Raw genomic sequence first — 23,494 nt, forward strand, 5'->3', positions numbered from 1 at the left:
AAGTTAATTTAGAGTTTAAACGTTAGATATACGCGATTTGATGCAGTTCACGGTGCGGGAACTCAATTCAGCGCTTGTGAGAGGTGCTGAATTTTCTATAACGGTATAAGGCTATGTTATTTAACTGGCCTGTATACATTTACTAGCTTTAATTTAATTTTTTTTGCAATTCAGCACATCGAAATTGTGCTGAATAGTCTGAAAATTTAAAATTTGTGTATTATTCAAGCTATATTGTTAGAAAATAAGGATACTGATAAAATATTTTGTGTTTAAGTTTAATTCAGCGCATGTAAATAATGCTGAACTATCTTAAAAAGTAAAAATGCTGCATTATTCGGGCGTTATTATTAGTACAGAATGATACTAAACTTAATTCAGCGCGTATAGAATGAATTGTATTATTCGAGCGTTATTATTTGTAAAGAATGATTTTAATAATATTTTGTGTTTAAATTGAATTCATCGCATCTAGAATGAATTCAGCGCATGCAAAATGAGCTGAATTGTATATAATTTTAAAATATTGCCTTAGTTATAAATTTGTTTTAAGTTTATGACATAGAATTAAATGGGGTTTAAGTGCGGTGTTTTTAAAATGTGCTGAATACAAGCATAAAATATGCTGACAATTATAAAACTAGTAGTTTATTTTAGAACTTTCTAGTTAAATAGTTTTTTTATCTGCCTAAAACCATTATTCAGCGCATAAAACTATAGCTGAATTGCGTGTACGTATGTTTATTTTTCATAATATAACCAAATTGTTTTGATGCTTACAAATTTCATCGAATTAAAACGCGGTGTTATTCTGTATTTATTTGCAATTCAGCGCATTGGAAAAATAAAGCTGTTTTTGAAAGAATATGTTAATATTGATAAAGAGTTTTACTGCTATGTTCTAATTATTTCTATTCAGCTATTTTTTTACAATTCAGCGTAATTTATTTCAATTCAGCGCACAATTTACGATTATTATATTAATATTAACCTGTTTACAATAGTTTTCCAAACTCCAATTTTAATTCAGCGTCATATTTTATTATACATACTGCTACTTTAAGCGTAAAATGCTCCCACAATTAGCTTTGCTAATGCTAAATTCACAAACAGTTTATACTTTCATATAGCTACATATGCATAAATATGTATGTAATAACGTGCATACATACTATATGTATGCCTTTATGGTTCAGTAATAAATTCAGCACAGTTTAACAGAGCTCAACACAATTCAGAGCAGCGCTAATAAATTTCGCAATGCTCTATATTCGCGCACAAAAGCGCTTCAACATATTTCCACGAAATCCAGTCAAATAATGCTTCAGCTTCCATTATATTGAGACCACTTCAACTGCCGAAAATGCAAACGAAAATTATACCAAAATTAGACGCGCTGAAAAGCAGGAGCAGCGAGAGTAAATAAAAATAAAACAAAGCAGGAATAAAATATTCGCCAAACTCACGTTGTCATCCCAAGGCTATGAAATGCAAATATCTGCTCTTTTTCCTTTTTTACAACCAACAACAGTAACAACGTAAAAAATTTGAGATAAAAATGTATTGGCTGGCAGAGCAGACAAACTACAAGCGCAGATCATTGTCTGCACGAGACGAAGAATTTACCAACAAAAACAAGAGCTAGCGCTGGCAGAAAATACAATACAACAACAATGGTGTAGGCTTGTTGCACACGACATATTACCGTTGTTGTTGCAATTGGCTTTACTTGTTTTATACTTTTTGTTATTGCTTATTGTGCCATCTTCGTTGTTCAATTTCATTAAAGAAGCCTTCTGATGTGCTAAATCGAGTGGATAAAATTTATTTTGGGAAAAAAGCTGCTGAAATTCAAACAAGTGGGGCGGAAGATGGCCTGTCGTTGAAAGATTTACAATATGTCAGGGGAAGTAAAGTGTGTGAATGAGGTTTGATTTAATTTTTACCGAAGTGAAATGTAATAACATACATTAGTTAGGTAGTGAAAATGCTTGGCTGAATTGAGGTAACTTGTGCTGAATGAGATCTAGAGAAAGAAAAACGCCTTAAAATTGATAGCAGAGAAATCCTATATAACTAACTAATGGTTTGAATATCTGCTGGATAGCACCTTCGGTGGCAAACTCAAGTATTTATAAATTAATTTACAAAATAGTTTTCTAAATAATTTTGGTATTTTATAAAATAAATATTTAAATTTTTGAATGCCTGATAAAATTGTACGACAATCAAATCACATATGTACTTAATTTGCCCGCTGAATTACGTTTAAAAGCGCTGAATTATTTTACAATTCAATGGTATATATTTAAATATACATATGTGGGAGGTATGTACTGAAATTTTAAGAAATAAATATGTATGTAATAAAAATGCTTGGCTGAATTAAGATAACTTACGCTGATGTGATTTAGAGAAAGAAAAATTGATAGCAAGGAAATGCTACATAGCTAATTATTGGTTTCAATATCTGCTGAATAGCACTTTCGGTGGCAAACTCAGCTAAAAAATTTAGTATATGTGTTATAATTTATGATGCTTACAATCACTGATATAATTATGTAACAGTCGATGCAAATATATGCTTAATTTTTCCGCTGAATGACGTTTAAAAGCGCTGAATTGCTTCTAAATCCAATAATTTATATTTAATAATATAAAGGCGACATGATTTACAATTTTAATAAACAAATATGCACAAAAATGGGGGTAAAACAGTAAATTATATTATTAAAGAAAACGTTAACGGCCTAAAATCTCGTGAGACACAATATATATACATTTAACACACAGTAATAAATTTATGTATGTATGTGTTATTTAAAAGAGCTGAATATAGAGTTTTGTTCAAGTTATCTCTTAAATGATGTAAAACGGCGCTGAATATAAAATGTATGCTTTGAATATTGAAAACAAGAGTGTTGATATTTATTTCTTGGGTATTTAGTAAGCTAAATTATTTTCAAATGCGCTGAATAGTAACTAAAAGCTATAATATGATGTAAACATGAAAAAACAACACTTTTATAAGCTGAATATACAGCTGAATATACAGCTGAATTGCTTTGAATGGCATTTTCATATGTCTTTTGACTTGAAACAACACCCTTCTACGTTGAATATACAGCTGAACTGCTTTGAATAGCATTTTCAGGTGTCTTTTGACTTGAAAACAACACTTTTCTGTGCTGAGTATGCAGCTGAATTGCTTTGAATAGCATTTTCAGATGTCTTTTGACTTGAATTAGTATAATTTGAACATTTTGTCCTTAAATAAACTGTTTTATTTGTGCTGAATGTACCGCTGAATTACTTACAACTGCAGTCTTAAGTGCTTTTTACTTGTATTTAAAGTTCTAATGATTAATTTTACTTGCGATGCTTATAAACGCTAAAAATATCGATCGACGCCTCGCAAATTTCGCGCATCAATGATATTTGTAAAATTTACGCATGCGCAAACATAACACTACGCTATGTTGCTTACATGGAAATGGAGGGGGATGTTGCAACAGCGGTATACTAAATATTGACTAATTGCAAATTAGCATAGCATATTAGGTACTTCGTCTACGCAACAGGCAACGCTACTCGCCACAAATCTCACAAGCACGCAAAAGAGCGGTAGGGGTAGGGGAGTCTACCTGTTTGCATGATACGCACACACGCACAAAGTGGAATGCACGATTGCCGTCTTACTATCAACTAACTGCGGGCTAAGAGCTGCGTGCCTTGCAATCACATATGCGCATGCGCGTGCGTATGCATATGTATGTGTGGATGTGATTGCGCATTGCAGTTGAATGCAGATATGAGTTGAGTGTTTTATGGATGCGTTTTAAGCTTAATTACACTTTTGCAATACACAACGCGCATTCATATGAATGAGCAGAGACACAACAGCAACAACATTGGCGGCAACAACGACAGGCTAATAAGCAGTCATTCAGCGCTTTCTCATCGCTGTTTGCAATTTGTTGCATGCAGCTGCCTATGCATTGCGTTTGCGCGCCGGAAGGTGGGAGTTGCAACGTTGCACATTAACTCGTTTTTTTTTCTCGATGCTGCCACATCTTACAAAAATTCGCAGCGGCAACATAATCGCACTGACATTTAAATAAATTGCCAATACTCAAGCCAACGAATGGTGTTCGACTGACTGCTGACAAGACAACTTGCTGTTTTCAGCTTGCTGTGTCAATTTTCATGTTACTACATGCAACATGGCAAGGCGCAACAGTGGCGTCAAGAAGCTTGTTGTCAGCAACATGTTGACAAACTGTTTTTCACATCAACGTACACGCTTACATACATATATTTTTTACCATAGAGATTACTATGCTCTCACGTCTGATATAAAAATTGATACTTGCAACATACATATTGCCGTTTGGTTTTGCCTTATTGTTCGAGAGAAATGCTCAACAAGGCTGTGTGGTATGACAGCAATGCAATTATGCAGTGTAATTTTCTCATTAGCTTTGCGTTTAGCAGGAATTAGGACATTTTTTTAAATTGTTGCGGCGCGTGATAATTGAACTTTTACATACAAGCCATACTTTTGATTTGATAGGTTTCAAACTATTTGTGGCGCACTATAATTAAAATTACTGAAGTAATAATATATTTGTAGAGTTGATAATGCCAATTTGACACTTTTTGGTTTTGCTGAATTCAGCTGGATATCTAAAAAAGCGCTGAATAAGTTCAAAATATTCCTTTTGTGGCTTTCCAACAGCAGCTGAATGTAAAATAATCTTGCTGAATCGAAATAATACTTCAATTTGACACTTCTTGGTTTTGCTGAATTCAGCTGGATATCTAAAAAAGCGCTGAATAAGCTCAAAATATTCCTTTTGTGACTTTCCAACAGCAGCTGAATGTAAAATAATCTTGCTGAATCGAAAAAATACTTCAATTTGACACTTTTTGGTTTTGCTGAATTCAGCTGGATATCTAAAAAAGCGCTGAATAAGTTCAAATTATTAATTTTGTGGCTTTCCAACAGCAGCTGAATGTAAAATAATCTTGCTGAATCGAAAAAATACTTCAATTTGACAATTTTTGGTTCTGCTGAATTCAGCTAAATATCTAAAAAAGCGCTGAATAAGTTCAAATTATTAATTTTGTGGCTTTACAAGAGCAGATGAATGTAAATAATCCTGCATACAAAGAATTTTACACGTCACATGTAATAATTACTTAAATAAAAATAAATTTGAGAGCAAATAATGTCAGTATGACAATCTATCATTTTGCTGAATTCAGCTGAATAATTAAAAATGCGCTGAATAAACCCAAATTTTATATTTTGTGGCTTCTCTAGATCAGCATAATGAAAAAGAATTGTGCTGAATTGAAAAATTATGCCAAATATAACTTAAGTGAGCACTACGCTCTGATTTATTGTTTATGAAGCATCGAAATAAACGTCATTTATTATAACTAGTACTGCAATAAAAAAGAAATTTATAGAGCTTGCAGTGCTTATTTTAGTAGCTTTGAGTTTGCGGATTTCAGCTGAATGTTTATTATTGCGTACAAAAAATAAACTAAAATGTACATTTTAATGCTTTTGTAGACTAGCTGAATTAATAAAAGTAGTGCTGAATTGAACAAACATGTCAAATATGATAGAAAATTTTGCTGAATTCTAAATATTAATTAAAATATGACTATCACTTGGAAAATGTATTAGAAAGTGACGCAAATTATCTGAATTAGGTTATTCAGCAATACAGCAATAAGATAAATGTCTTAATTTCTTTGTAAGCACTTGCTGAATTTCGAATTTAACTAAAGTTGCTTAAGTTAAAATTTTGCTGAATTCCGAATACCAATTAAAATATGAACATCACTTTGCCAATATAACAAACCTACGCAATTTATGTAAATTTAGTTTATTCAGCAATACCACATAATTTTAATTTGAGCTGAATAAAGAAAAATATTAAAGAAAATGTCAAAAAGGGAATTACCAATTGCATATTCCAAATATGAAGATATTTCAAGACCAAATGAAAATTTATGAAAATTAATTTTTCAATTCTCGCAAAGATTATCAGCTGAATACCAGCCACAATAATATGTATAAAATATCAGACTTTTTTAGCGGTAGTAATTTGAATAAAATGAACGCTGAATGTATATTTCAAGCGCTGAATGTGATTTAAATCATTTTTGCTCCTGCAGAAAATGTATATACATTAATATGTCAGATTTGCTGTTAATTAAAAGCAGTGCTTACACACTATTGTATTTATTTCCTTAAAAAGTTTTGTATTGTATTTATATTTCCATTCTCATCATAACACCACATAAAATTCAATCTACCGTACAGCTCGTCTGCCAGCCCGTTGAGTGGCTAAAAATAGCATTTTTCAAACGTACAGCAGCGGATTGAAATGTTGAAATTTTATATTGAAAATCACAATTTAAATACGCCAAAAACAAAATTCAGCAAATATCCAATGAAAACAAACGTCAAAAAAGTAACAACACAACGACGATGAACGGCAGCCAGCAGTTAATCGAATGGCTGTTTGCTTTCAACTGCTCTTATATCTTCAAAAACATATCGACACATGTATGTATATACATATGTGCTTATGTAGGTGTAGTAATGTTTGTATGCTTTATGCATTGAAGTTCGTTTATTCTTGGTATTAAGTTTGGCTTCGCCGCTTAAGCTTTTTATCATCGAGGCGTACAATTCGTCGTACCAAACAGTCTGGCTCTGCGGATGAGTTCCAAAAATGCACGGCGAAAAAAATTATCACGAAAAAAAAACAATTTTGTTTAATTTGATTTTCATTGTGTCTGCTATATTAGCTGATTTATGTTTCAATATTCATATATGTGCGCTTGTATGTGTATGCTTCTACACATTTTACGAGCGAAATGCTGTTTTTTGCAGGACAAGCTTCTTCTTTGTATGCTTTGTGCATCTTTCTTGGCGGAAAGTTTTATTAATTTTCTTTGTTGTTGTCTGGACACAGCAGGATCCCTTTGAGTCGTGATTAATGAGGTTGCCTGTTCGAGCCCGAAAAAAGTTGCTCTACAGCAGCTGTTTTTGGGATATTTGCATACTTATGGGTTTATTTATAATCAACGCTGTATATGCGTACATATAATGTATTATGTATGTATGTAGACGAAATTTTATTTTTTTTTTGTCGAAAATTTTAAAACTTTCATTTTCACATTAACCTTTCATTTAATTGAAGTTTAAAAAAATAATTTTAAAATACTTCTATGAGCAAAAAATATATCCTCGCAGCAGTTGCTAAATTCAATTTCCAAAAGAACCTTCAAAGCGCGCAGCTATTCACGTTTAATGCCTTCAATTGACTCAAAAGGGTTTCTCCGGATCGGTCTTTTGAGTTTGCTGTACAGCCAGAAGTCACACGGAGCTAAATCAGGCGAATACAGTGGTTGCGGTACGATATTGGTTGAAAATTTGACAAAAAACTCACGAGGAATCAATGCAGTGTCCGACGTTGCATTATCGTGGTGCAAAAACCAAGGGTTGTCGACCTATAATTCCGGCTTCTTTTTACGAATAGCTTCGTGCAAACGACATAATACTCAAATAGTATTAATTTTTGACAGCTTGGCCCGTCGGAAGGAATTAGAAGTGCATCACACCTCAATAATCGAAGGAAACTGTCAATATTACCTTGATTTTTCACCTGCCTTGACATGGTTTTTTCGGATCGGCTCATCTTTGCAACTACATTTGGCCGATTGCTTGTCTCTTTACGGCTCGTAAGCATAGATCCAAGACTCATCATCCGTAATAATACGTTTCATGACATCCTGATAGTCGGAAAGCATTGTTATACAAATGTTAACGTTACGCAATTTTTTTTTTTTTTTCGAAAAAATTGAGTGATTTTGGAGCGAAATCGTGCTTTCACTTTTCTTAGGCCCAAATGATCTTTCAAAATGCTTTCACTGACCCTTCCGATATTCCAACGATGCCAGTAAGAAGTCTCACTGTTAATCGTTGATTCTCAAGCACCAATCTTTTTATTTCATTGACGTGCTGATCATCAGTTGATGTTGATGGTCGCCCTGGACGTACTTAGTTCATCGTTAACGTGATCTCAACCGTCTTTAAAATATTTGTAACAATCAAAAACACTTGGTCGCAACAAACAATTATCACCGATAGTTTTTCCCAACATTCTGAACTTTTCGACACCAGAAATTTGAGAAAATTTAATGGAACTTGTTTGTTGAATAATTTCACTCATCTTAAAAATCGCCAAATGCACTTTATATACTTCAGAAACACAAACGTATACAAAACACTAATAATTATTTTGATGTGACATTTGGCACTGATGTGTCACTGAGAGTCATGCCAACCTAGAAAAAAAAAATATTGAAAATAAAATATTTTAACCAATAGGTTTTCGCGCGAAATTTAACATAAAAAGTCTTGCTATTTCTTGCCCAGAGTATATTTTAGATATATTTTTCACAAATAAGAACTGCGAATAATTTACGTACAACGTGAACAGGCCTTAATAAAAAGCAAGAGCGACGACTTTGCAAATACAAACGTATGTATGTATGTATGCATGGATGGATGCGAAGACCATATTGCATGCGGTGAAAGGTGAACTCACCTAGCAACCGTACGCAATTGAGCTTTTATGCTGCACCAATGGTGGTAGCGTTCATAAGAAAATTATTATGATTGTACAAACAAACATGCATACATTATCTACATAAAATTCTTGTAGAAAGAAGGTCTTCGAATATCACACACGCTTTTTTGTCCGCTGTTCTTTTTATTGTTTTTTCACACCTCTTAAAATTCTACATTTCGTTTGTGTAATTAAATTTGGTTTCGACATTTTTTGCTTTATTTACCTTGCATATTGGCATACATAGATATGTATATGTATATTAGGGTGGCTTAAAAAAACGAATGTTAATTTTTTCTTTTCGTACTCTCAAAAATTGATAAACACAGCCAAGATAAGCTCTCCAAGTATGAGCTCTTAATTATAACGGGAAGGTCCCCCAACTAACGGTTTTCTATTTTTTTCTTATCATATACATAGAAAAATGTTTATCCAGCTTCCAACAATTTTTCAGATATGAAGTGAATATATATGATTTTTTTTTGAACCGCCCTAATGTATATAGAGTCTGCTTGCACCGACCACGAGCAGTTTTGCATTTCGTTGCATTCTGCTGATTTAACATTAATCTTAAGTAGTTGCCAGCAGCGACTTTTTTTATTGCTTTTTGTTGCAAAAAAACGGTTTTTGGTGTATTTTTATTGGCTTTTATTGGCGATGGCAAACGGTGAAGACGAGCATTTGAGCAGCCAATTTTGTAGTAACAGCGTTTTATGTTACAGCCGATCAAAGCAAATGGCAATATATGTATGTACATACATATGTAAGCGATGATGTGTGCATCTACTTACATATATACATATGTACATATATGAATATGAGTATATTTGAGCCTGGTAATAATTTATATTTTGGCATGTTGTTGAATCGTGCTCAAGGCGGAGTGCAATGCTACGTAAATTATGTTGTATGGACTTACATGCCTACATATGTATATACACAAAAATTATTGGAATGTGAAATCATGCCGAGCTGTGGAATTCGCCACATCCATATTTTTGAAATAAAATCGAAGAAGAAATAAAAATATGCTTTATAACCTCAAAAATTGCATTTTTGGTGGTCAGTCAAGCAAAGCCGGCACACTATCTTTTCCCCTCTTTATGAGCACAGGTCGAATCAAGTAGCGTTTGAAAGCGCATAGGTTTCATTCAGTTTTGGTTTTAAGCCGAAGAGTTTTCTAAGGGGCTTAGACTGTAACTCTTTGGCCGTCCTTCTATACATTGTAGTATTCAGCGCTTATCCAGCTTGACAGATCTACAGCTGAATAAGTTGCTGAAGACCAAAACGCCGAAAAATCTTGCTTTGCAGTTTTGTTCTTACACTTTTTCGTTTAGAGGACCTAACTGGCGGTTTTCTTTTTCAAATTTTGCCATAAATACAATTACTTAGTTATAAAATATTCGTTCAAGTGGCATGGCGATTTCTCAAAGTGAAAGCTTCGTTAATAAAGGGTGATCCATTTCTAGATTCCTCACCTTTTTAAAGAGAAAACACAGAAACTTCAAATTTAATGGGGAATGTTTATTAGTATTCGAAAGAACATTCCATGGCATTTATTTTTTGAAGATTATCGCTCTTATTTTTTTACCGCCGCTACTTCTCAGATGGTTCATTCGTTGAGATCAATTTTCGTTGACTCGTTCGAGCATTTCAACGCTCCAAGCGGGATTGTTGGCATAGACTTCAGACTTTACATATTCCCATAGAAAAAAGTCTATTGGTCTTGATGGCCAAGCGGCCTGCCCAAAACGTGAAATTATCTGCTCACCAAAGTGTTCTCTCAATAAATCCATTGATTGATGCGATGTGTGGGAAGTGACGCCGCTTTATTTATACCAAATGTCGCCGAGATCACGAGCTTCAATTTTAGACATCAAATAGTCGGTTATCGTGATTGCGTTCTCACCGGCATCATTTTTGAAGATCCCACCGTAGTCTTTTTTAGAATCTCTTCAGGTTGCTCTTCGTCTAATTCATACCCATTGAGCCAGAAATGGGTTCCATCACTGAACAAAATTTGGCTCGAAAACGTCGGATCTTCTGGGAACTTTTCAAGAGCCTATAGAGCAAAGCGATGTCGCATGGGAAGCTCGAGCGGCTTCAATGCTTGCCCAATCTATATGTTTTACCCTTTCAATTTAAGATGTCGGCGTAAAATGCGCTCAGTCATTCCATACGTCAGTCCGAGTTGCAGTCCGAGAATACTCGTGTCTAAGTGAAACCAAAATTATCTTATTGAATCCCATAGTGGAGAGTATAACCACTTGCTAACCCATTTTGATTTGATTATGCTAGTTTTGTGTTCGATTCGTCACTCACCAAATGTTGGAGCCATTAAAATTCACCACTGTTCACACTTAAAGCATGCTTACCTGTTTACAGCTTGCTAATTAAAACATTGCAGCACCAAAAACCCACCTCTGGCTATAATTAAACTATTCACTCATATGCCACATACATATGTACACACACCACTGTAGGTTCATAACATTTTTGATTAAATTCATGGACTTTGCACTTGCCAAAGAAATAGTGGCAAAATCACGCCTTTCCACAGAAATTCATTGAGTAAACAATAACTGCGCTCGAATAAATAAATAAAAAAAAAACAAATCTAAATTTGTTACATATAAAAACAATAACAAATCTGCAGTACATGAAAGCAATCAACGCAGAGACATTCCACACACAATTTGGTCGCGATTCGCAGCGAGCGGCGCGAAAATATTTTATTATCTCAGCGTTATGCGCGTGCGTATCAAAAGTGCGAATCTTTCTGCATATCATACCATTATTATAATATATGTATATGAAAGTATAGTGTGTGTGTGTGTGTGTTAGCTATTGTAGTAATTGTTGAGGAATTCAGGCACCAATTGTTGCTGATTGCTCATATCTGCGACTAGCCAAGTCATTCACAAGCAAGTGAGTTCAATTATGAATAAAACTTTGTGGCAAATACAGTTTTGAACATATTAATAGAGTATGTTAGCTGTTCAAAAATGAAAAAAATTACGGCTGCTGACTTTTAGTTATAAGAGTAGCTGTAAATATACAAAAAAAATATTTCAGGCGAATCGAAATGTTAATTTATAAATAAAATTGTATATATTATTTAACCAAAGATCATTAGTTCGTTCGTCTGTGCTGAGTAACTTTTAGGAATTTTCAGAATTTTTTCAATACAAAAATGAAAAATGTTGTACAATTTCGGGATATAAGTACAATTTAGATTCGTTCAAAAAAATCTGTTAAAAAAATCTGTTTAACCAAAGACCATTAGTTCGTTCGTCTGTGCTATAAATGCGTAACTTTTAGAAATTTTCAGAATTTTTTAAATACAAATATGAAAAATGTTGTACAATTTCGGGATATATATACAATTTAGATTCGCTCAAAAAACTCTGTTGTTTAACTCGGCGATTTTTTTTATAAATAATTATTATAATGATACAAAAAATAAAAAAAACTTTCACAGAAAAACATTACTTAATTCATCAAGTCTTTATAAAATATAGATTTATTTAGTCAATACCTGTCGTTCGAAAAATTTTCCATTAAAATTTCCAAAGCATGTTATTCCTTACTAAAAATTAATACAATGTTATCGATAAAATTTGTCGATAATTTGATAATTTGATAGTCGATAATTTATTATCGATAAAGTTTATGGTTACTTTGAAGAATATTATCGATATTTGCATAACTTTTCAATTTAATTTCAACTTTTATTTTGAAAATCGATTTTCACAGTTTGCTAAATCGATTTTGATAATTCAAAAAATCGATTTTTATAATCCGATATTTTTCTAGCAATTTGCAAACATCTTTTTTTACATTTCTATAAACTGTTGTCAAAATGTTAATAAATATTGAAGAAAATTCATTAAATTATATCGATATATGTTTAACTTTTCATATGGTTTTTATTTCAATTAATCAATTGTGATCAATTAATCAATTTTGATATTTCTTAAAGATTTTTTGCATCAGTTTTGACATTTCGATAAAATTTGTCGGTAAATCGATAATTTGTCATCGCTAAAGATTTTTGAAAAATAATTATCGATTACAAAGAGCTTTAATTATGAATAATCGATTTTCATATTTCGATAAATCGACTTTGATATTTCGAAAAATCGATTTTTATATTCCTATATTTTTTTCGCAATTTCCAAGCATCTATTTTTTACATTGCTATAAAGTTTTGTTTATATTAACAATTTTGGTATATACATATTTCGATAAATTGTATCGATATTTGTTGTTTTTTAAAAAGCTTTCATTTAAATTATCGATTTGATATTTATAAATTATTTTTTCATTATTTTCATGCATCAATTTGAACATTTATCGATAAAACTTGCAGTTAAATCGTTAATTTGTCATCGATAAATTATGCTCATATATAATAGTATTTATTTCAATTAATCGATTTTGATATTTTTCAATTCTTTTTGACTATTTCCATGCATCATTTTGACATTTCTATACAATATTATCGATAAAATTTTCCAACAATCGATAATTTGTCATCGATAAAGTTTGTGGATATTTCGTTAGTAGTTTTAAGATATTTTGATGAACTGTTGTGGGTGTTTCGAAAATATTTTTGAAATATAATATTTCGATCAACAAAATCATTTTTTATTTTAAATTCTAAATATCTTCTTTTATATACTTTCATCACTTTGCTTATTAATATAAAAATAATATTTCTTAAAATTATATATTATACACAAATATTTCTTATTAATATGCACAACACTGTAGTCACATACAAAGTATTTTACATGCGCATCTAAACGTCAGTTTCTGTTGCCGCCAATTGTGAATGATTTTATAGATTGATTCGTATGCTATGCGGCTAATTTGTAACGCCATGCAATTTTGTTGCCGATGCATAAAATGAAAATAAACAGATAAATAAGCAGGCAATTTAAAAATGCAATGCTTGTGTAGATATATGTATGTATGTATGTATGCACTGTGTATGCGTTTGCACTGTGTATCAAGTCAATTTCACAGTCAGTTGAGTTAACTTGCGACGTGAAGTTGAAGTTCAGCTCGGCTCAGCTTAGTTTTCGCAGCTGCTCAGCGCTCGAGTTCATTTGTATGGAAATCGCTGTGGCAGCGCTGGCAATTACAGTGCATGTAATACATATGTATGTATGTATTTTTATAAAAATTTCTGATTTTTTTAGTATTTTTTTCACTTTAGCACTTGCCGCCGCTGTTGCTTATTATTGTTATTATTTTTTATACTTTTGTATTGTTATTATTTTCCTACAATTTTGTTGTTTTTGTTGTATGCGACGTTCATAGCGCCATTTATGGCATAATTGCTGGTTGTTATGCGAAGCACTCGCACAATTTGTTGGTGTGAAAACACTTTTTCATACAAGAAAACACATTGCTGCATAACTACTAACTCACACTCACACATATATGAATGTATGTATGTATATGATAATATTGATATATAGTATATGTACATATATGTATATTTGTACATAGCTTAAGCATTTATGCAGCAACACGCAAAGTTGGAACGTGCGAATGGCAATCTGTGAGTTCAGCAGCCAACTATACGCACACACACACATTCTCATATATGTATATTATACATAGCGTTAGTCCGCTTTAAGGCGCTTCACAATCCCAATATCTCATTACGTTGCCTTTGGCTTTGCTGGGAAAGTCTCTGCGCGAGAATGACACTGTGTAATTTGGTGCCCGAGAAGTTGGCAAGAAGACATGTTGATCGGTGCCATTGACGATTTAAGTTGATTGTCATACAAACGCACACACACATACACATGCAATTTGAACACTCTACTCCATAAGTCTGCAGACATATTTTTTTTTTTAAGCGCTTGCACACGCCTTGGCGCCACTCAGTTTGCGGCATTTATGATGCTGATAGCACCACTTTAGTTTTCTTTTCTTTTATTTTTATTATTATTATTATTTTTTTTTTTTGTTTTTACAATCGCTGCAATGCATCTTCAATGGAAGTGTCATTATTTTTCTTAGTATAGTGTATATAAGGTGAGCTTGGTGAAATTTTAAATTATAGACGTATAATATGTTTTCAAAAGACGCCCACACAATGTTCTCGCAAGAAAGCCATAACAATTAGTTGTCTGGAGATAGCGCTGACGGCTTGTTTTTCAGCTTTTCGAAATTTTGAGGTTAAGTGTTATTTAGCTAACTTTTATTGGTTATACAAAAAGCTTTTCTGTAGTTCTTACAATGCACTCGTTTTCTTATCGAAACGATACCTAAAGTTAGTTTTTAGGTAATCGCTATCGGTTAATTATCCGATACATAATACGTGAGACTCTAAGAAAATAGTTAAAAAGGTTATAAAATAACAATTCTTTTGTAGTTTGGGCATCCATTATAGTGCACACAATGTAAAGACCGCTTCTTCCTCGAAAGCGATTAGCGAAGTCGTTTATTATTTCTTGTTTTCTCAAGTTTTTTTTACGGAAATCCTTATTATCTATTCTAAGCTTCAAACTACCGCTTTAATTTGGCTTTTTTTACGAACTTCTAGGCTTTCTCTTATAAAGTGAGGTCCTTAAAGACTTCGTAAAGAATTTGAAGCAGTTCGAACTTCGTCATTCTTTTATTACCAATTTCGAAATTTTATATTTCGAAACATGGAGTTACCGTTTTTGGCTTTCTTTTATAACACACACTTATACATAGTATTTCCAAAAGACTTCTTGAAAAGTGTCTGAAAAATTTCGAAATTTGATTGACATCTGTTATTAAAACTTGTTTTTCGAAACATGGAAATATCGCTTTAAATTTAAACTACATATTCCTCGCTGACTTCTTAAACACAGTTTCGAACTTTGACTTTCATTTATCAACAATTTCGAAATTTCTTTTTCGAAACATCGAGATACCGCTTTAAATTTATAACAAATATTCCCCAAATACTTCTTGTAAAGAGTTTAAACCATTTCGAAATCCATTTTTGAAAACATTGGGTTCTTGTTTTTGACTTTCCTTTATAACACATATTCCGAAAAGACTTCTTAAAAAGTGTCTAAAAAGTTTTAAACTTCGATTAGCCTCTATTATTGAAATTTCTTTTTCGAAACATGGAAAAAATTTATAACACATATTCCACAAAGACTTCTTTAAAAGTGTCTGCAGCATTTCAAAATTTGATTTTCATCTTTAATCGAAATTTCTGTTTCGAAACATGGAGATATTGCATAAAAAATGTATTTCATCAAAGCTGTGAAGCTCTATAAAGTAAAATAGAAGGTGTTTAATCCAGTTCTTTGGCTGAAAGACTTCTCTATTGTTCCAATTTCATTTTAGTAATGTTCTTATTTTAGAATCTGAAGTCCTCCAATTTGAAAATACTTCCAAGGATTCAAAAAACCTTGAAGATAAGCTTTTCAAAAGCTTTTGTGCTTGATCTTGTTATGTTCTGATTCAGTCACCTAAAGCACTACAATTGAAAAACGCTTGCAAACAGTCAAATAAAGTTCAAAATGAGCTTTTCAAAAGCTTTTGTTCTAAATGACGCAAATGGCATTTTCAAAGAACGTCTTATTCTGTAATCTGAAGTACTCCAATTTGAAAATACTGTTAAGTAGTCAAAAAACTTTCAAGCTAAAGTTTTTAAAAGCTTTTGTGCTTGAGCTTCTTAAGTTCCTATTCACTCATATAAAGTCCAGTAATTGAAAAACGTTTGCAAACAGTCAAATATCTTTCGAAATGTGCTTTTCAAACGCTTTTGTGCTAAAAAAAGGCTCCAAATAATAGAGTAAAACCACATTTTGAAGTTTTCTTAGAATAAAGCTATTTAGAATCCAATGGTTTAAATCACTTAAACTCACTTCAAAGCAGTTAAACAAGACAAGATTTTGTAAGCTCTTAAAATTTAAAAGTCCGAAAGGCTTGTTTTTCCTTTTCTGACTTTTGGCACTAAAATTGGTTCTTTTTCTATTACTTTTCAAAGATTTTTGGTGCTTCAAGTCTACATATTTTCACTTTGAGCTTTCTTTTATGGATTGGATTGATTAATTAGATTTTTAATATTATTTTCTTTGTAAATTCGCCTCAAGTATCACTTTCCAAGAAATAGTAATATCGAAAATATGATTTTACCATCTTATGTCAGTAACAAACGGAAAGATATCCCAATTATTTATGAAGCGTGTAAACAAACATTTAAAGCCGCTTCCGGTCGCGTCGTAAACGAGAATCACAGACAACAAAATTACACCAAGAAACAAGCAACACATGCCACAATACTTCAACACACACGTTCTGGAATTTAATGTTCATATATCTCACTGATTACGCTACAAAGCATTAGAAAGTCACTTTATCAATATAAAGAATCATAAAACTGCTAAAAGATTCATGAATGACTCGTTGTATGATGATTGTCTGCATATCTGACGAAATGATCTATGATTTAGGGGAACGCGTAAAATAAACAGCATTAGGAGAGGGGAGAAGGTAGGCAATGGAAGAGATAAAGAGGAGGGAATTAGTGAGTACAGAGTGAGAGAAAGTAGAAGAAAGAAAGAGAAAAAGAGTGAGATCGAGAGTTAACATGATACCATGAGACATTTAATCCAACAAGCCAGTTAGAGCCAAAAGACGGCAAATAATATCGTAAATCGACAATTTTATTAGTCAAAAAATGTTATGAGAATAAATGCTGTAAGAAGTAGTACGTTGGGGATTATCAAGACGACATGCCAAAAAGTTTGAAATAACTTCTTCTTCTTTATTGGCGCAGACACCGCTTACGATTTTACAACAGCGGGCTGTTTTCTTCTTTTCATGAGGGGTGTTTTTTCATGTGGCGGGTCCCATACCCAGCGCCCAAGCCTGGGTAGGGATGTTTCGCTTTCTCACTTTAGCTCGCTTTCAAACGAATATTCTTTTAGCTACCCAGAAGATACTTGATCCAAGACCAAAAGTCGTGAGCCGCTTGAACTATATGTAAAAGAATCGTTTCTGGACACTCCCAAGTCAATGGCGCTCAGAGAGCTTTCCTCACTTGCGTAAACTTATACACATGGCTCCATTTTCCTTGGAAGAACTTAAATCGAGAATTAGCTCCTGTTGACAATCTATTCTTAAGTTTTATTTAGCGCCAAAAAGATTTGAGCGACCCTCAGCTATATATGCATATGGTATATATGAATGTAGTTCTATAATGCAGGCATAATTTCTTCTGTAAATCCGTCTGAATTTAGTTTTCATTTTGCGATTTGATTTCGAGATGCAGTTTATGTTCCAGTTTGGATTCTATGGCTGCTAATTAGTATTGTTGGTGTCCATGGAAGTAGGTCGAGTCTTTTAGCCAAATTAACTTGGTTTCACCACCTTTCAAGAAAGAGTGCTTACCTTGCTACTCTTATGTTTAAGCCTTGAAGCAAAATGTGTAATAGCCTGCAGAGCAAAGTGCTATAAATTACAATCGGAGGGTTCCTGGAACCCCACATTTTAGTTGTCGCATCTCTGGTACGAAAATGATCCGAAAAACACATATTTCAGTACGGTAATGGACGCATGAGCTGCGTAGTCAAAAAAATGGTAGCATTTGTTGTGGTTTTAAATGCATAAAGTCTTCCCTGCCTAGTTTTAGAATGTGGTGACAGTTCTTGTTCGAATTTAACACTCGGTCCACTTTCGTTCTACGATGTCATCTCCATTAGGATCAAATTACTTACTCTTGAGATTTGATTTCCATCTTCAAAGTAAAAGATTTTTTATGTTTTGTGGTTCTTGGTTAAGTTTCGAAATTCCAAAAATTTTCGGTGCAGATTTTTTTGAAGTTCTTTCTTCTTAAATATTTCTAGAGCTTTTTATCCAATGGTTTATTGGGTTTCAAAATAAAAACGTGCCTCGGCGCATGCTGCTTTCTTACTTATGTAAAACTTAAATCTAAACACATTTACGTAAATATATATGTACATATGTAAATGTGTACGTCCGAGCGTGTGACAGTAGCGCCTTTCCGCGTTGCCTCTACCTTCATCCATAAACAACAAAGTCGCTCTTTATTAACAATTTTTACAACGAGAGACTCTCTGCCGCTTTGTGCCATCAGCTGCCTTCTGCGCTCGCCTGCTCTATTCAGTTCTTTGACTCTGCGCATAGCCGAGTGCATTGCTTTGTTGTGCATTTCAGCGCATTTTCCCCCAATTTCCTCGACAAAATTTTTATAGTTTTTCCACTTATCGGCGTTTATGAGTTGTGAAGTGTTCTTTCACGACTTTTTTTGTGTTGTTTTTGTTGTTATTTTTCATGTGTGTTTATCTGATTTTCAACTGTATGTTTTTGTTGTTACCTTTTTGCTGGTCGTTTGTTGTTGCTACTCGTTTTCATTTTTATCACCACAATTTTGTAGTATTTTGATTTCTTACGTGTGCGCTGTTGTTGTTGTTAACAACATTTTCCATACGTTACGCAAACGCAACAGTCAGCCAGCCAGCGACGGCCACAAGTGTTGTCAGAACAATGAAGTCAACAGTTACAAAAATATCACAAAACAAAAAAATAAAAAAATAAATAACCGAAGAAAATGTGCGGTCTATGAGGTGTTACGAAGTGTGTGTGAAGTAGACGCCGAAAAAATCTAGAAATGCTCGTAGCTGTAAATTTACAAGTTAAAACCTATGTTGCTCTGTAAGCGCATGTTTACATTTGGCTCTTAGTGCCACCGCAGCTAACTTAGTCCAGTTCTTCTTGTTATTGTTCTCATGCGCGCTACCTTTACGCACTCTCGAAATCTTGATCGCGGCCCATACAAGGTGTCTGTTAAGTGTTTTCTAACATTACACCATTCATGCTCGTACATACATAAATAAATATCTATGTATGTATATACATTTTCCTACGATCAGCGTGAGCACTCACACACCCACAAATACATACATAGGCACATCTCTGCTTCACAAAGTGCCATTTACGCTGTCGTTAACTCCACTCTGCACCAGTCGGTGTTGCTATCAGTGCTGCTGTCATTGCTCCATGTTACAAAAAAGGTCACAGCAGTTGTTATTACTATTGCTATTGTTATTGTTTTTATGATTTTTTGTTGTTTATTTTACGTCTTTTTGTTGCTCTTTTCCAATTTTTTTTGTGTTTATTAACTGTCTTTATGTTGATTTTTATACTCTCAGCCAGTAAACTTGTCGTTGTCGGTATGTTTGTTGTTATTGCTTTGTGTAGCAAATGTTATTGTTGTTGTAATTTTGCTGCAACTTTTGTTGTTGTTGCTTTGTGTAGCAAATGTTTTTGTTGTTGCTCTTGTTTTGTCATTTGGTACATCGAGATCAACAAACATATGTCTGACCCAACCTTCAGTAAGTTCAGTTCCATAATATTCATGTTGTAAGGTGCCCTACCTTGTTGCATTTTCCAGGCGACTGCTTGTGTCAATACATTTACAGCTATCATTGAATTTATGTAGACTATATACTGTTATGTCAGCGTAAATCTTAGTTGTATATCGGTTTTGCTTGCAATTTGTTATCTGCTCTAAGAATACTCTATATATTTCATAGATATTGAGACTTATTGATTGGTTAGGTTAGGTTATATAGTTGTAAAACTCATCAGGATGGTTTATAGGAAACCCGAAATTCTCAGTTAACTTGAGCACTTCACTGATTTCAGAGATTCCGAATAGTGACCGTTGTGAGATTGGATATTCTGATCATGAAAGTGATCCATATGTGCTTATAGTCCATCAGAAAGAAGGTTTATTGGTAGTCCTAGTTTTTCTAGATATTATTTAGTTGAATTAAGTACTTCATTGATTCCGAATCTCTATGAGTCCTTCAAACAAATTTGTTAAAAGCTGAAGATCTTAATTATACGGCCTTCATTTTCCTCGAGAATTTTTTGGATTCCCATATCTATCACAAAAAAAATCTTATATTTTTACAACTAACGTTGTTCAAGCTTTTAATTCCTTAAAATCTATATAAGAAATAAACTTTTCCGCAAAGCAAACATAACCACTTTCTTCGAAAGTATTGTTGGGACTAGAAAAGCTAGACTTTAAGTATTAAAGATCATTTTAATATATTGTTGCATTTGATTTTTTGATAATCGTTGCTGAAAACCGGGTTTTTGAAGACATTTTTTGAACCATTCTACCAAACTGCTGAAGTAGGCTTCGTTCCATTCAATAAGCAATTAATTCTGTTTGTCTTAATTATGCAATATCCCATATTTACCTCTATCTTAGACCAAGGTGTTATCTCTCACATGCTTGCTGACATAAATTTTGATATCAAACACGATAGATTTCTTCCTTTTCTATATATTACTTAAAAAAAGCAGAACAAATGGTTCTTTCGGTAAAATGAATTTTATTCAAAATAGTCTCCTTCTGCTTCAATACAGCTTTTTGCACGGTCCAAAAGCATGTCGAATGAGTGTTTTAGCTCGTTGGCCGGTATGACCGCCAGTATGCCGGTGCAAGCCTTTTGAATGGCCTTTACGTCTGCATAACGCTTTCCTTTCATGGGCAAATGGAGTTTTTCGAAAAGGAAGTAGTCACATGGTGCCATATTAGGTGGATACGGGATGTGGTTACTGGTTAAAATGTGATTTTGTGCCAATTTGTGGGCAACAAACCCTGCACACACCTTTCGTAAGCCCAAATTTTCGTTCAAAATGCGATAAATCGATGTTTTGGAGATGTTCAATTCCATTTCCACGAATTTCAATGATGATTTCGGCTGATTTTTGATGAATTCACGCACAGTTTCGATGGAATTTCCGGTGATCATGGATTTTAATTGGCCCACATGTTGACCGTCATGTATGTCCTCACGACCACAAACAAACATACTGACACTTAAAACGCAATAACTTCACTTCCAAACGATGAAATGTCATGGAATTCTCACTGGAAAATCGATAAAGATAGCAGATTATAACGCACTAGTCGACATATAGATGGCGCCACCAGCGGGTGCTAGATTCAAAAAGTCGTGTTACTTTGGAACACACCATGTATTGTGCAGTGGAATGGAAATGAAAGCTTAATCCTCACTAAATCTGTTTAACTTTCTTCTCATTTTCTGCCTTTTCTTTGGGTAATCACCAATATGATCTAAATTTAGATTATTCTTAAAAGCTTTCGAAAATAGCGCAATTGAGCTTAAAGTTTTATGATTTCTAACTGTATTGTAAGCATTTGTAACTAACTTCAAAGTATGTATATATATACATACATAAAATTTAATGAGGTTTACAACGCGACCTACTAAGTTCTATTGTGTTCCACACATACAAGCATACCCACTGGTTTCTGGAATGACAATAAATCTGAGCAACTTTTTAGTATATTTTCTTTGAAGAGTTTCCACTTCGACGAAAACATTTATGCTGGCACTTTTCATTAGATTTTCTTTTGAAGATTAAAGAAAGTTGATTATTTGAAGCCGTTAGCTCAATAAATGTGAGAGCAAAATGCAAAAATACCAAGAAAAGAGAATAATAAAACCAAATTAAATTCGCTGTAAGAAGCTTTGGGAAAAGATTCGTTATTAAGATACTGGAAATTTTAATTGAAACTTATAGGAGAGCATGAAAGTATATCCGCTAGAGTTATGCTGGCAGTGTAAAAAATGTTCACAGTTATCGAGAAGGATTATAATATTTTTTCACAATTTCTTTAATGTAATTTCCGTTCAAAAAAAACGATTTTTTTTTTTATAAATTTAGTTTTTAAATATAAATTTTTAAAAAATAGTATTTCTTTAAAACTTATTTTTTTAAATATGAAAATGGTTATAAAAATATTTTTAATAACAAATATTTGTTATAAAATTTTTATTAAAAATTTTTTTATATTTTTTTATATAAAATATTATAAACAGTAATTTTATTTTATAAATTTTTTGGTAATTCAAAATAAAATTAATAAATATATATTTTTATGATTTAAAAGAAAATATTTTTTTATAATTAATTTTTGAAATATTAAATTTTAATGAAAATATCGTTTTTTTTTTTTTTATAAGTAATTTAAATCAATTAAAAAATATATTATATTTTAAACATTTTTTTTAAGCAAATTTTATTTCTGATAATTAATACTTCCTTACGTTTTGACTCGATGTAGCTACTAACTCTTCTGTAGAAGTAAAGTTAGTATGTCTAGCTTTATATCTTGGCTTTAGAAAAGGCCTTGTGTCTACAAATAACATCCATTCCTCCTATACAATATTTCTATAAAATTTATAAAATTTTGTTATAAACTAATCTAAATACATATATTATTTTTAGTCTCTTCTCTTCGCAGCTACAAATTTTTCCGGTTTCATGAAATTTGTCTTATCTAGGTTTTATTGAAGGCCTAGGCATTTTGGGCATCGTTGAGGACGTTGAGTATATTTTGTCTAGTCAGGTTTCAAACCGGTTGTTCTGTACTCTTTTCAGTAAAAAAAAATATATTTAAATTTAGTAATCCAAGTATTTCGAAAAATGTCGGCTTTATTACTTTCACTAAAATACATCCCTCGAAAATTTTTTTAATTTGAGTTAGTCGATTATATTTTATTTATGTATTAATTGCTGTTGAAGAATCTATTTAAATACTGTGATTTTAAATTTTGCCTTTGTTGGATTTTGAACCGGCCCTTCTACTAGTTCGTCAGGTTTCGAATAAGTTCTTCTATATTACTTTCACTAAAATACATCTCTAAAAAAAAAAAATATAATTTTACATTTTATCGTAGTCAGGTTTCGAACCGGTATTTCTATTTTAAATTTCAATACTTCTTGCATAATAAGACTTCTGTAAATAAGGAGCTCATACT

General features: G+C 32.6%; 1 protein-coding gene across 1 annotated transcript in view; it reads left to right on the forward strand.

Moving 5' to 3' along the window:
* LOC120777905 (protein TANC2) overlaps positions 1-23,494 on the forward strand; it is a 141,677-nt gene that overhangs the window by 1,438 nt on the left and 116,745 nt on the right. The gene's annotated exons all lie outside the window — the stretch shown is intronic.

Source organism: Bactrocera tryoni, chromosome 5, assembly GCF_016617805.1.
Source record: "Bactrocera tryoni isolate S06 chromosome 5, CSIRO_BtryS06_freeze2, whole genome shotgun sequence".
Lineage (NCBI taxonomy): Eukaryota > Metazoa > Arthropoda > Insecta > Diptera > Tephritidae > Bactrocera > Bactrocera tryoni.